This window comes from Rhodnius prolixus, unplaced genomic scaffold (assembly GCF_049639745.1).
Source record: "Rhodnius prolixus isolate KJV_2025 unplaced genomic scaffold, Rpr scaffold_2, whole genome shotgun sequence".
Classification (NCBI taxonomy): Eukaryota; Metazoa; Arthropoda; class Insecta; order Hemiptera; family Reduviidae; genus Rhodnius; species Rhodnius prolixus.
The window spans coordinates 54064519-54080795 of record NW_027411592.1 but is presented as its reverse complement, the minus strand read 5'-3'; the positions used below and the strand labels follow the sequence as shown (position 1 = coordinate 54080795).

Here is a 16277-nt window from a genome sequence, read left to right as displayed (position 1 = left end):
CCTTTCGGACATTAAGGAATCAGTTCTGCTTAAGAATCTTACTTTTATTACTCTCCAAGAAAGAGAATGCGATTGTATCAAATATTAAACTGAATAAATGTGTTTATGTTTCTAAGATACGCTAAGCAAAGAATGATCTGTTTGTATGTATGGCAAAAAGTTCACTCTACATACACCACTAAGACTTAAACTAATTCTTATAGCCAAAATGCGACTTTGATTTTTTTTACTTTTCCAAAATTTTATTAAAGTTGGAAGTATAATTACTTATTTAAGGTAAATGCATATTTCTGCTTCCCCCCCCCCTACTAGGTAAGGAAATTATTGCGATAATTTCAATTTTTAGATTCGGTTTTTCATCGAAAATATCTAACTATCCCTTGAGACCGAAAAAGTGATGTTTAGAAATTATTCTTGTCAATGAAAAAATACTTTCAAAATTTATAATAAAAAAAAAATCAAAAACTGAAATTATATTTCGATCAAGTCCGACCAGAAGACTCGACTGAAACTTCGCAATCAAAAATACCTAAACCAGACATACTACTGAATGGATTTTTCACATTTCTAGTACTTAATAAAGCCTAAGATTTTCTCTGAAATTTTAATATAATACTTGCACGCACATCTGTAACTTTTATCTGTATAATTTCTCTAGAGTTTAAGGGATTAATCTCTAAGGAGAGATTGGGGTAGGTTACAATAATTGTAATGTACAGTTTTACAATTTGGAAAAATGTTATTAATTATAATTAAATACGGTTTTCAAAAATTTGGAGTTTTGAAAAAAAATGTATTAAAATTTAGTGAATTAAGAGGAAGTTCTGAGAAGAAGTGAACCTAGTATTGTGGAATAAAAGAATTCCCAAGAAAAATGAAAGAAGAATCTCCAACTCCATCATCAAAGGTATTCTTGCTTATGGCGCCTGTAGTGCTCGTCTACAACTCAGAAGTGTTGTTCAAAGATAGGGGTTGGGCTATTGGAAGAGATGCTTACAAAAAAAACTGGAATGGACAGAATGAGAAACAGGGATATTAGACATCAAATGGGGGTAGTAGAAACAATAGAAGAGAGACTAGGGAATATGAAGTTAAGATGGTATGGACGGACATCTTAGGAGAATGCCTTCCCTCCCCCGGCAGGTGGCCAGAAATGGTAAGAGGATGGGCGCCTCCAAAGAAATAGAAGAAGAGGAAGACCGCCTAGAAAGTGAGGAAGAATAGATTGAGGAGAAGATGGCTGCCTGAGGATTGAGAGGTGGTGACTGGCAGGATACGAGGTTTGTGGTCGTTCAGCGTTGACCTGAACGGCAACCCGGAACAGGGAAATCGCCGATTAATGCAGTGTAATAATGTATTAGAACCTCGTTTATTTTTAGAAAGAGAAATCCGTAAGAGGTTCACATCAATTTTGTTTTGTTTTTGTTTTAAGAAACTAATTACTAATAAGTTTCCCAAAGAGGTATATTCCAGAAACATATAAACAAAAACCTTATTTCATTACAGAGACAACTGAACGAATATTTAGTAGATTAAACCGAATGAAAATTAAGTTAATAATGGAATTCAAGATTGCAAACAAGTATTTATGTGTAAATACAAATGTTTTTTTCATATTTGAAAATGAGATGAAATATGGCCATAACAAAAATGATATTTACATTTCTACTAGTCGATGACACAAAATTTAAAAACTAACAAACTACAATATTTCCATAAAATCAACATTATTTGTTTACTATTTTATGAAATTTTTATTTGCTGAAAGGGGTTTTGCATTTCGAGATCAGGTATAAAAAAGATATTTAATTTTAGAAATTCATTTTTTTTTTTTTTTTTTATCGAAAAGGCCTTTAATGAGGTCACCCGAATTCAAAAAATGTTTTAGTTATAGAGAATATCTCAACAGAATTCACAAGTCTGATATTCCGTTCTGATACTGTTGGTTGCACCAGATATTAGGTTTTTTTTAATCAAATATTCATTAACCAGAAATTTAACTTAATTGAAACGATCTCCCCTCTCCCGTTGTTCTCGAAAATGGCTATTAATTGAAAATTGACTTCGGGAATCGCAGAAAAGCGCAACCACAGGTACTAATCTAAAGTGTCACATCAGAATAATTTACTATACTATTTTAACAGCTACATAAATATTACGAGACAATAAAAGCATTTCCAGCATGTTTTAAGCAAAATCGAAAGCTACTTACTACAACTTACTTTACACATTTAACCGATGTTAAACCATTATCATGGTTGAGAATACATTAGGTTGCAAATCTCCAAATGATGCCTCAGTCAATCAAACAATATTTCTTTGACTTCCAGAAGACTTTCTTATGCGTTCTTTGTTTTCTTCTGACTGGTGACTCCAAACTCTAGCCTTTCTTTGACCATCTTTCAATCTCCTTGCTGCGGAACTCTGCATATCTTCTCCAATCACTCAGATCTGCAAATATAAGACTGCGTGTGAAAATACGCCACTTTGCTTCTATCCAAGGTCTAGCTACTATCAATTTATCAACACTTTTTTTGCCTGAATACTTATCCACAATTTCCAACGAATCTTATAATGGAAATGTTAGTGGAAAAAGAGAATTAGGTCTGGCCTTCAAATATAATAAAAACTAAAATCCCTACAAACAGAGGGCAGACAGATAAATAATGGTGAATGGCATTGTAGTGACAACTTACAAGAAAAAATATTCCAAGGTCAAACATACAAAGAAGAAGTTTCTTTTGAGGACCGGCAAAGTTAAGAAATCCAGACTCTTGGAAAGAGAAGTAAGAAAATATCAGATTGAAACTTCCTATTTAAAAGCTGAATTCCTCCAGTCTTAATCCTCCGACTAAAACCAAGAAAAAATATGCGCGGCATAGAGAGAGTATGCTCAGCATAAAACGAAGTAAAAAGATCGTTATTATTAGAAAGAAGATTAGAAGTAAGAGGAGATTATCATCTGGTAAAACGAGATAGCGATAGGTGAAGCAAGATTTACTTCTTTAGTGGACATCTCTGGACGTTAAAAGAGATTATTGAAAAGGTCAGAATTGGAGGGCGGCACGTCTTGAGGAGGCCAAGACTCTACATGAGTTGTAGCGCCAGTTAAGGAGAAGAAGAAGAAAAGGTCAGACGAAATTTTGAAGAAAAAGAAAATAAACTGGCCCCATAAGAATCGGAAAAAAATCCTATAGGTAGAAGAAGTTCACAGATTTAGAGGGTAAGATAGCAATCCGTCACTTATAAGCCTAAAAATACCAGCCTGAGGAAGGCAAACATATATTGCTTACCAAAAAGAAGAAAAAAAGTAAAGTTATTTCATTTTTTTAAGAAATAATTTGGATTATTTTCCTTAAAGTAATATTATTATGTATAACAAAGACTTTATTATTATTTCTAATATAATTCATATAATAATAATGATTATTATTATTATCATTATTATTATTACTATGAATGTAGCGATATTTGAAGAGTTCAGATTTAAATGATATTGAAGCATTTCTGAACAGTCAGATTACTAACATTTTAACCTGTAGCACTAAATGTGTTTGATTTCATTAGTCCAGTAAGGGCGGGAGTGCCGCAGCGAAGTATACTCGGCTCAGGCCTCTGCACTGTAAACAAATCAAACAAACCTACTACTCTTCCTCCACACTACTCTGTACATATGCAGGCGACACAGCCTTACTAGCTACAAGCCTCGTACTAGTTATGTATACACAATCATAAAATAGAGTCTTGTGCGAAGAAGTGGTGAATTAAAATGAACCCACGTTTACTATCTGGCTAAATTCCTATCTTCTTCAACAGTAATACTCTTTCTTGCACAGACCTAGTGCACAACTTTGTGTTCTTTATGGAAAAACGATTTACTTGGATACAAGACTCCACATACAAGAATTAAAAAGGACAAACAATGATCAAATGTGGGAAGTTTTCTTGACTACTTGGAGGATGCTCCAAACGGCCTGTAGTACACAGATGATGGCTGTCGAATATAACTATCCTCTTAAATCTAAGCCGGATCCAGACAAACATACTGACTGTACAGGACATTCCATTTTAGAATACTCTGACAGATAGTAACAAGCTCCTATCTACGTGACCAATCTTACTCTTCACAAAAATTCTTACTCTTCGTGCTGGAAGGAAAGGAGCATTAACTATCTGTCAGAGATTTTTCTAAAATGGAATGTCTGTACAGACCATATATTTGTAGGTTTGACTGAACCGTACTTAAGTCATAAAGCGTATAATTGTAAGTGGGAGATCTCCAGTTCGAACCCCGCGTTTTTTACTTATTATAATTTTTATTTATTTGAAAAAATATTAATAATAAAGAATGTGTTCCCGCCCCCGTCCATAACAGCAAATTGGCTGTTAGGGCCGCCTAACCAAATAGGCGATTACTTTTTCTTTAATTTAACATCTCATTTGAACACCAACTTGCTAAGACTTTAATATCATAAGTTCTAAACTGCTCTCTCTACTTGCTTATTAAATCCATTTGTACGCCTCTTTTTATTCTTGACAATCCACCACGTAATTGAATCGCAAGTGGCCTCATAACTTCCTTGAGTTCTGAAGATCATCGTTATTATCCCGTACAGTGCTTCCTCTAAAGTTTCTCTCCTCCTGCACATAATGCAACATTTACATCTTCACAAATCATCTTAACTTATCTCCTAAAATGCCTATGAAATATTTGAAGTTACTTTAAAAAAAAAAAAAAACAAGATTTTAGAAGGCAGTTCAAAGTTATGCATTGATGCACTGAAAACCTACTTCCCCGTCGATGTAGATATTAAGTTTGAGCTCTGTTGGTTTATTTTTCAAGAATGTTCAATTACGAAAATTAGTAACGATCTTAATATTTCTCTTACTAATAGTGAGTGAAATTTAAAAAAAAAAATCAGTAAACAAATTAAACAATGTTATTTAAGCTGGAAATAGTAGTTAGCATATCAGGTTTCAGATGGAATTAAAACTAGAAAATTGCGTGCAACATAATTTTAATAGTATCTATGCCGAAGATTATATGATATTAAACTTGTTACCTGAGTAAAAGTTGTTATTTTTATCAACTAAATCTATATTGACATTTCATTACTACATTTATCACGTCAATTAAGAATAAATAACAACAAGGCGTAATTAAAAACATTTATGTTATCATTAACTTTTGACTTGATTTAACAAATTATATAAATAAAACGTTTGCAAGATTGTTTATAATTAGTCCATTTGATAAACTAGTTTTTAACAAGTAAAGCTTTGATATATTTGCTTGTTGAAAATACCTTTTAGCTATTTATTGAAGGAATTCAATCTTAAACGTAATTTTAAAAGGTGACAAATAAGGATTTTGCTAATATTCTTCGTTGAATTTTTCGTTGAAATTTTACGGAATATCCAGAGGAGCTGAAGTTTTTCTAAGAATCTAGTAATAGAAGGTTTAGCGATAATGCTGAAGAAGAAGACTTCAACTCTTGCATTTATAAATACATTTTCAAATAAATTACCGTGTAACTTATCTTGGGAGATTCTCTTTTGTATTATCTTCTCTTTCATAATTTTAACTATGGTTCGAGGGTAAACTGTTTTTATTTACATAATGGTCAAACTATTTGCAATGGAGATACTCCCTAAAAAGCGGTTCTGAAACAAAAAAAGAAGAAGTTATAACAGGTAACTGAGGGTATTCTGCAGCCAAAAAACTTACAAGATACCTGGGGTAGGTATCTCTCAGGGCAACCATCGGGTCTGTCAGAGATAAAGTGAAGTACCCGGTACTGGATTCAGAATGACCAAGACCCCCTGCCCCACAAAAAGGGCTCAAACTTAAGCAGGTATCTGAAACTAAATCACAAACCCCGTCTCTCTGCTAGTTATCTCTTAGTAACAACATCAGAGGTCACAGAAATGGTAGGACAAGTTAAGGACTATCTATTCTCACCTTGCTACTGCTGGACGTAATTAATTTCTAACGATTTTTTGTTCCTGTAAACACATCAGGACTGAGAAAATTTACACTAAGAGCAACTTACAGACGCTTTGATATTGATCCAGAAAGGTAATCAAATTTGAAAAACTGATTTATTTCTCAGCTTTACAAGCCTAAGTAGCAAAAACAATTTCAAAAGTTTCATTAATGTAATTAATGTTTATCTAAGTTACATAAAAATTTGGAAAAGGCTATGTCTGGAGCATCTTCTAACAAAATTTATTAACTATTTTAATTCTATCTGAGCCACATTTGAAAAGCCTAGAAAATTTAGCATACTTTAAATTCCCAATAAATAAAAAATCTGTAAAACATAAAATCTGTAAATGTTCAGATCCGATTATCGTTTAAAAAATGTCTACCATTAAAAAACAAATAGTGAACAATACCAGACAGGAATGGTATATTATGTCTTATTAATTAGAAGGTGATAAGTTTCAACATTTTTATCTCTAAATTGCCTCATTCTCGAACGTTTACGTGATTGGTGGGTATTAGAATACCTAACTCATTCAGACCGAACTGTAAATCTATTAGATACAAATTCCAAATAAGTGGAGGCTTTTTTTTATGAAACCACGACTAAATAGTATATAATCATATAACCTAGGATTTGTATGTAATTAGTTATCCAAATTCATCAAGACTTTTAGCAAGTTATAACTTCATTTTGATTCACAGATATGCAAAGTAGTTGTTCTTTCTAATTTTATATTGTATATTAATTATTTAACAGTTTTTTTTATTTAATATTATAACTATTATTTGTTTTATTTCTTTTTCTTTCCAAGATGTGGGTTTTAAATTTATTTTGTTTTTTCATATACAATGGAGACTCCTTGTATTAATATTATATAAATATATTTTTTGCATTAAGACTGTCATAATTATTAAAGTAACAGATAATAAACCTGATCGGGCTGCAATCCGACCAGCTCTTCAGTGAAGGACAAAAAAAAAATAACCATTACCATAATCCCTGGATACAGGATCAGGAATTCCAATCTTGGGAAGGGTCCGCTTACTTGCGGTTACTACTTTTAACAATAGTTTTTTGCCCCTCAACAGACTCGGCTAGATATTGACAGATTTTTTTTTTTTTTCCTTTTTAAATAAACAGTCAGAAGCAATATTGTGGAAGGAAGGTTGCTTTGCTTTAGTGTATTGTTACGTTCCTGGACAGAAGGACATGACAGAGAGAATGAGAGAGAACAAATTCACCGAAGGGCAGTTTGTCTTGGTTGGGTTTAGTTAGGTTTGTTTGTAGAGCCTCAGGTTGCACAGGTCTGTTATAATATATACCGTTTCTGGGTTCGGCTTCCAATTCTAGTTTAGGATTTTATTTTAAAAGGAAATATGAAAAGTTAATAATAAAGTACAATAGCTATCCGTCCACGAATCCCCGTGGGGATAGTAGGTCGCGCGCGCGCACACACACACACACACACACACACACAAAATTCCGCATTTACCTCTTAACATGTTTGGATGTACCTTGAGTGCGAATTAAGGGATTTTTACAAATTGGTCTGAACTTGGGTTTACAAATTGTCGATCTGTCTCAGCGGTCAGCATTACTCAAAATGGAAAATCGAAGTAACCTCAAATGAGGTACTTTAGCACTCATATTGCTTGGTAATAACGTTTCGTACAATGTTCATTAACTTGAAATACTGAATTGATTTTTAAAGTTCTTTTTTTTTTTGCGATTTTCACGAAAAAGCTATAACTTTTAAAGTAAGTATGCAGATTTACTTAGAAAATTTCAATTTTTCAGCACTTTGTAGTTAAGCTTTTTAAGTGTGAAAGCGGATCATTTGACTACTAGCCTAGTTCGATTCCCTTTAAAGATTTCTTTTGACTAAGTCTCCTAAATGATACCTTATTTGCATACCTTTACCTCAGATGAAAAACCAATTGCTTTGAAAATTGATAGTTCTGGCTGGGAAACGGTACCCTTAATTTTTTATTAATTTATTTTATTGAAGTGACTGTAAAGGATAACCAACTATAGTTTAGTTTAATATTCGTATTTCGAGGGAAAACCTTTGAGGACTATTGGAAGAGAATGTTCTAGATGGAGATGATCACCATTCATACTTTTCAAAAGATACTCACGTAGTGAGGATCAGGGAAATACAAAAAAAAAGGAAAAAATGATTCATCGATACGTGTAAAGTAACGTCACGGGAAGTGAATCCATATCAGTGTTCACATGACTTCAAAATACGGCTTCGTAATCAAACGACTCAGCCCTCTTTATAAGGCTAACTGTATGCCGCACATAGGTGTCGTATTTCCACAACTGAGTGCTGTAGATTTGTTAATAATTATACTCACAATGAATTCTTTTATAGGTATCCTTTTTTTTTTTCAGTTAAAACCAGTTTAAAATTACTTAACAAAAATATCCAACATCCAAAAACCATTTTATGTACTGTCACTCAACTTCACATGTCCATCAAATTAGACAGGTTAACTCTGGTTAGTATCTTTGTTAACGAAGAAGTAAATCAAATGATAAAAATGTTTTTTGAATTTAACACTAATGTATTACGAAGATAAATTAGTTTTTCTGATTTCTCTTAAATCTGGTAAGAAATATAGAGATCTATTAAATTCTCAAAGTTTCACAGGAAATTGGGATGAGTTTTGAGATCCTTAGAACAAAATAGAGGTGGAGCCCCCTATTCACTTTCTCTCTCTTTCATTATGGGTTTTGTATTTGAGGAAAAGTACCTCAAGGCAAGGAAAATTAATACATGGCATTCTGTTTTGTGGTCGTGTGGTCGCTTCTGATATCAAGTTTCGAACTTATATCTCAACCAAGAACTGCGAATTCCGAAGGACACTTCTCCACCAAAGGAACTTGGAAATCTTTGAACTGGAGAGACCAACATGGATATACAAGTCTATCTAACTATCCTGCAATAATTTTTATAAGATCCCAGAACCGGGATGACGGACTTCAGCTAATAATGAGTATTCGAAGCAACACAAGTATCAATATGGAATATAAAATTTAAGCAATCTGCGGTAGTTAGTTTTTTTGTGATAGTTTACTGTTTACTAAACACATGCGCAAACAAAATGTGTTCCCTTGTTCAGAGAACACACTTCTTTAAGTGAAAATTCTAAAGCAAATTCAATAAGATCGTCAAACTTCTACTAGACAAGAAGAAAGGATTCAAAACCATGTTTCGAAAATTTTTGTAAACTATTACTGCAATAGTTGTATAACAGTCTTTTTTTTTTGTTTATCTTGTTTGAATCAACGGAATGGAAATCTGAAATAAGTGATTAAATCTTTACTTTTCTGCGTACCTTGCAGGTTTCTCAAATATGCGGGCTAACTCTTCTTAGGTCTTTCTCTAAGGCGAAGACACTGAACCGGTCTGGAATATAAAAAGTAAAGATAAAGTAATTAAATGACTTGAAACTGGCTTAAGACTAAGTAAGATTTGTTCATTCTATGTTTTTTAATTATTAACTTTATTACAGCCAACCAGAAATAAAAATTTACAAAAATAATATTAGGTACTCACAAAAATTATTTCTGAAAGGTAAAAAAGTTTAAACATAATTAAATAAAAAAAAAATACAATCTCGCTGAATAAATTGGTCAAATTTGTAACAGAAAGAAAGAATAAAACATTCTTTAACTACGCCATTTCAAAAACTGACTTGTTTCTCTGATTTTTATCTTTAAAGTAGCTTCGTGCTTTTTAAAGGTTTATTTAAGTAGTCAAAACAAAAAAAGCAAAGCAGCAATAAACATGTTTAATAAGTGACCCAAAACATATATATATATATTTTTATTATTCTGCACTTATTTAATGAATATTAATCCTACCTGAAGTCTAAAAAAAGTTTTAATCCGCAACTAAACATTGGATCCGAAATGTCTGCGTTTCGAACTCTCAGTGGCAGGCGATTGTTGAATAGAATGAGGATAACACAACAAAATTCATTATCTATGAGATTTCAACGAGCTAGGAAAACCGTAGAAAGCATGAGCCACAATAATTTGCTATAAAGTACATCCTATTTCCTTCATGACAAGGCTTAGTGTGTAAAAAAACAAAAACCTCCGAAGACAGGAAGGGGTGGAAGAACAAACTTCCAACTAGGACCACGATATAACAAATCATTGTAACTCATGGTGAAATGCTCCGAGGCCCAAAGAGATATAAACCTCTTCGCTTATAACTTATTTGAATATTATAAATTTATTACTAATTTTGTATCAAAAAACTCCAACAACAGCAAGCTGAATTTATTAAGCACAGTTTTCAGTTTTTTGAGACGATTTATTTTAAACTTCGTGTACTAATTGCTTATATGGAAAATTATAACTTTTACTTTTTTAAGAAATTAATTTAAAAATTACTTACTGGATGGTTCTTATGAGTAGCTGAGTCTCCTCAGATTTCGATTTTGAGTTGCTCCTAGGCTGTTGAAAGTTTACTCTCAGTTAATATAGAAACATACTGTAAGAAAGCAAGATCAAAAATATTTTAAATAAAATTTTACACTAATGAAGAAACTTAAAACATATATATATATATATATATATATATATATATATATATATATATATATATATATATATATATATATATATATATATATATATATATATATATATATATATATATATATATATATATATATATACGAGTATATGGAACAACCCACTAATACGTATTTCTCTCATAATTCCCGAGGTTTTCTAAAAAAGTATAAACTTTTAATATGTTATTTAACTAAAATGGATGTACACTATAATACAAGTCCTTAGAAGAGAATCATGTAGCAAGAAGCCCTCTTATCATGAGTAAAACTGACGAAAAAATTAAGAAATATCATAAAAAACAGAAAAATTCTAACATTATTTGTTGCATATCTAAAGGATTTTCGAATCTTAGTATTCTTTGTGATTTTCACGTTTCAGCTTCTCTCACCAAACATTCTCATTAACATTGGCTTAAAACAACTATCTGCTACCTCTTTCCCTTAAACTATATATTCATATAAAACAAGTATTTAATTTTATTTAAAAAAAAAGTAATTTCTGTGTGTTTAAAGGGGATGTAACTAGTTAAATCTTACTTATCTTAAGATTACTTACAAGTTGACCTTAAAATACTGGAATATTTTTCTTGGATTCTCTTAAATGGAAAGTAAATACCGTTTACATCAAGATCTTCTTTCTCCATAATGAACACTAACCTGAAAATTATCTGAAATGTATTGAGTCATATTTTATAAAAATCATTTGAATTTCACATTACTTAGAGCTGTATAATTCACAATGATCGTATATTTTACTATGAAAAGAAATGACGAAAATCTTCATTTCTTTCTTCCTACAAATCAATCGAAATTTAACTTATACTTCTTTACATGCGTCTCGAACTTTAAATAAAAATATTCATCAACATTTTTAATTACTTACAGGTTTCTTATCATTGAAAAGTATTACGGTCAGGGCAAATTTCGGACGTTAATAAAGGCATCGAAAATGTCACTGATACAATAAATAATCTTCTGAATGCTTCGAAATTTAACATTTAAATCAGGTTTTTACAAGAGGAGAGATTTGTTCATACGGGTATACTAACTTCCCCATGAAAACTATTTTTTTAAAAATTGCATTTAAAATAAATAATAATCATAACATAAATATATGATCTTTGTGCTGACTGGATTCAATCAAAACTCGAAAGCCATTTTGTAAAATGACGACATTTCAAACATGGCAGAGTATAAAATGATTGTAGTACCAAAATTATCCGCTAGATCGCAAGACAAGTACTATATTAACCAATTTAAAAAAAAGCATCAGATTCCTTTTTTCACTTCATTATTTCTTTTTTTTTTAATGATCGTGGGCCTTGTTCTACTGAGATCTTAAGCTACAAAAAAAATACATATATACCTACAGTCATTACAGATTACATTCATACAGAATCAATGCATTTTCAAATTGAATCAAATTTATTCTAAAATTACGTTAGTAACTGCACAATTCTCCGCTAGATGGCATGACATGTATTATTTAAATACGTATTTCCTACACTTTATGAAACTAATGATTGGGTGGGAAGGTAGTTAAATTACTCACTACAGTTAACGGATAATTTAAATATTTATTGACTGTTGTAATGTTGGGAATAGTACGGTTCTCTTTTTAATTCTTATATTAGGCTTAATTACAGATACATTCAGGTGTGGCACCTGAATAGTTAGAGTAACCGAGTAGTTAGAGGCGAGAATTGTAATATGCATTGTGGTACTGGGTTCGATTCCCAGTCTTTAGGCCTTGGATTTTATTTAATGGTTAATAAAAGAAATTTACAGTAAAGTAAGTTTGCTATTCGCCTCCGTCCACGACACCTAATTGGTAGTTGGACGTTAAGCCCCGCCTGAAAAAATAGGCGATTACTTTACTTTACTCTTTTACAGATACATTCAAAAGCTATGTAAGAAAGATATTTTGAAAGTAATGGACGAAAATCTATAGATTTAAAACCAATAGGCGTTCTTAAAACAATCAATTTACTATGTTGGTGAAGATAATAAATAACAGATGGCTTAAATCACGAGATCCCTTTATACAAAAATATATTTGAAAACTATTTTCATAAAGGCCAAGAAAAAGGTAATGAAAATAGATTTTATGTTGCAGCAAATAAAAAGAAAAATGCTTTGAATAAGTTGTAAAATTTGATTAGCTTTTACAGGTATATTTATAAAAGTTCTCGGTTTTTCAATTATTTTCATTATTAGTTAAATTTTATTGATTAATATTGTTAACGTTTATTTTTTAGTGTTTATTGTAGGTTATGTTTTAAGCATAAATATACATATTTTTCAATCTATTTAAGGCCTCAAAGAATGACGCATACTATTTTATTAACAAAAGTAAATTTTAGAATAGAATAAATTTAGAAAATATTACTTTTGATTTTTATTCTTGAAATTGAAGTTCATTTCATACTGAAGAGTTCTCTGACTTATAAAACGCATTTTACATGTTTCACATGTAGTAAACACATTACACAAATACAAGTATGAAAATATGTAAATTATATTGACGATTTAAAAAGTTCATTGGCAAAAATAAAAAGCACAACCTAAGAGCTTGGGCAACTAACACCAATGAGCTGAGTGAAAAATACGGTTTAAGTAAACATACAATTTTAAGCAAGCAAGAGGTCCAAGTAGAAGGTTATACAGGTTACTTCTTAGCGGCACTATTCTGTAGTGTGGGTCCGGCACAAGTTTATATGTGAAAAAATAACATTATCATTATCTACTAAAAACATTAAAATAATAATTCTAAAATAAATCTAAAGCATAAAAATAATGTGATTAAAATTAATTGTAAGGATACCAAAATAAATTATAAGTTGGCAACACTTAAATACGTGGTGCAATAGTTCAAAAGTAGTGGATTCCGGTTGCTTTGTTCTATTCTTCTTAATTATTTATTGGTGTCCTATCTTATTAAGAATGATATACAACGGTAATAACGATTGGTTTCTTAAAATTACATTGATAATAGAAAACGATGCGATCTTTTAATTGTTAAAACATTCACGATTATAAGTAGTAGTGATTCGTGAGAGTAGTGCTCGGTTTCAAAAAGTTTAGAGAAAAAATACTTTTATTAGGGACTATGAGAGAGAGCCAAATTTAAAAAAGAGGTGAGTTAATCAATATTTTTACAACAATTTAAGTATATTTAGCTCATTGTTACAATTGATACTAAAAATGGTGATCAAGCTAATTGTTAAGACCTGGTTAAAGTAGGGCATATAAAGAACCAAGTGGTTATGAGAGCAAAGAAGGACTAGGACATTTTTTTGCTTTATGGTCAAGGTATTTCACTTTATTTAACAATTAAGTTCCTTAAAAAATAGTAAAATAACCAATTCACAATGGTTGCAGGCGAGCATACAGTTAACTGGGTTCATTATGTTTGTAAATGCCTGTTACTGACATCCTTTTCATTCTTATCTGCCCATGACGTACATGGGGGTTTCACTTTATTCTATTTGTGTAGGATTTAAAAGAGTTCCTACGTCACTTATAATTATTTCAGTCATATCAAAATAATAACCTTTTTTTCATTATTACCTCTTTTACAAATTTATTATTAACTGATAAGATTTCGGTTCTCATTTTAAATGGTAATTAAATGCATCATTCTGTGAAAAGGAGTTAAATATTAGTAAAAAGGCGCGAGTAGATAAATCTGATTAATGGACAGGGTATTTTTGAACTTCCCAAATCATTACAGAACTGCTTTTTGACGCTTAATTTACTATCATTATGTGACGCTTTATTGACCAGAAAAATTATTGCCTTGTATTTATATTTGAGGCAAGAAAGAACATTCAGACTCTTTGCTACGATAAATATACTCGTACACTGTACTTATGTTTCAATTCTTATGTAAGGTAATTGAAGCAATTCTATTAAATTAGATGTTTTTCTCTTAATACATCTTTTTTCTACAGCGCCTTATACATATTCTTAAAATTAAGGTATTATCTGAAAAATACTGGATATTCACATGATTAACTGTTGAAGTTTGTTGTATTTATAAATTACAAGATCTACATATCTACAGTGTAAACCTTACAAAGAGGTAGAGCATTCTGCTGGGGCTCGGGGTAAAATTAAAATTACTTCGACACTTCTACTAAAGTCTGTTTCAGATCAGGATCAGATCACAATAATCAAAATATTTGTTAAGGTCTCTCATTAGATTCTAACGCACATTTCTTAGAAAGTAAATAGGCTAAATACTAATTTTTTTTCTTCAAATCGTTACTTACATCTTTAAAGCTCTTTTCACGCTGGAGCTCCACAAATAGAATCTTCTTCGGCTGCAATGCCTGGGAGAATAGAACGCAGCTTATGTACTAAACTAATCTTCATGAACGTACGAATGATTGTTAAGAACCACTTATCAATTGAGATTCCGCGATAATGATACTTTTTGCACAGTTAAGTTATTTCTGGTTTTCATGATATCAAAATAGTTCAAGGGCTACAAATCAGAATTAAGTTCTGTTTAACAACTACACTCGTTTACAAAACATTTTACTTTAATGTGATTCATGTACAAATTCCCAGATTGATGTGTTCACTAATTTTAAGCGAAGGATAGGGTCATAAAAAACTTTAACCTGTGCTGTGAAGGTTATTACAGTTTAACCAATTCAAATCTATTCATTTTGACAAATAATTCTCAAATTAATTCCCGCATTAAATAAAAATTAACTTAAGTTGATTTTTTTTACATTTTTTAAATTTATAATCTTCCTACAACCTAGAACAATTTACGTCAGGTTAACATTATAAGTACCATGAAAACATTTTTTTCCAGTTGGGTCGCTAATCAAGCTTTGTACTGACAGTTTGAACAATCTTCCATTAATTGGAGATTATCTGGTATTGACACGGCTTCTTCTCTTTAGACTAATCTTTTTCGATTTATTTTATGTTTTTCTTCTTCTTCCTTAAGAGGTAATAATATCTTAGTTCTACTTCAGAGTTACATTTTTAGAACTTACAAATGGCATCTTCTTTTTTTATATATTTTTTATGACTGGACCTTGTATTTAGATTTAGCAACATGAACCACTTATTATTAATACAGATTAATATTATTAATACTGTGTTCTTATTGGTATTCTGCTATAATCTTTTTATTTTTTTGAAGGAACATAAATTTAGATCATATTTTTAAAAATACAGTTCTTGTTATTTTATTTATGACAAATCAGGATTATACTCGACCAGACTGCGAACACTATTTCGGCCATTTCGGACAAATGGATTTTTCTGAACGATGTTTGTCTTAACTTCATTTTTATTAAAGACATCGACAAATCTCTTTCTCAACCCATTTGTTAGATATTAGATTTTTTCAGAGGTTATTGGTTGTTGATTGCTTGAAGTAGTCGCTCACTCTTGGTTTTCGAGGTCTTCTTTAAACAGCCAAGATTGATGGAAGAGGTGTCTTTACATTTTTCAAAATACTTAAGATTAATCATAATGTGGTTTAGTTTTATTGATGCGTGTAAGTATCCCTACACCTACTAAGAGGAAGTACTGCAATCGTTTAAATTATCAATGAGTGAACCGATTTAAATCAATGAATTGCCGTTCGATTAAAAAATCTTTGCCTCTTTGCCTAGAAGTACTGCAATCGCAGTTTATTTTTCTTTCTCCTCTTAAAAGGAAGTAC

At 31.1% G+C, this 16277-nt stretch overlaps 1 protein-coding gene across 2 annotated transcripts in view; it reads left to right on the top strand.

Moving 5' to 3' along the window:
* Window positions 1–16277, top strand: part of Pdp1 (PAR bZIP family member Pdp1) — a 242996-nt gene that overhangs the window by 38807 nt on the left and 187912 nt on the right. Inside the window, exon 1 of one of the 2 annotated variants that reach the window (XM_074116940.1) lies at window positions 13482–13722. The exons of the other annotated variant lie outside the window; for it this stretch is intronic. The gene's annotated coding sequence lies outside the window, so the exon portion shown is untranslated. Of the gene's footprint in view, window positions 1–13481; window positions 13723–16277 lie in introns of those variants that run through there. 2 annotated transcript variants of the gene reach the window in all.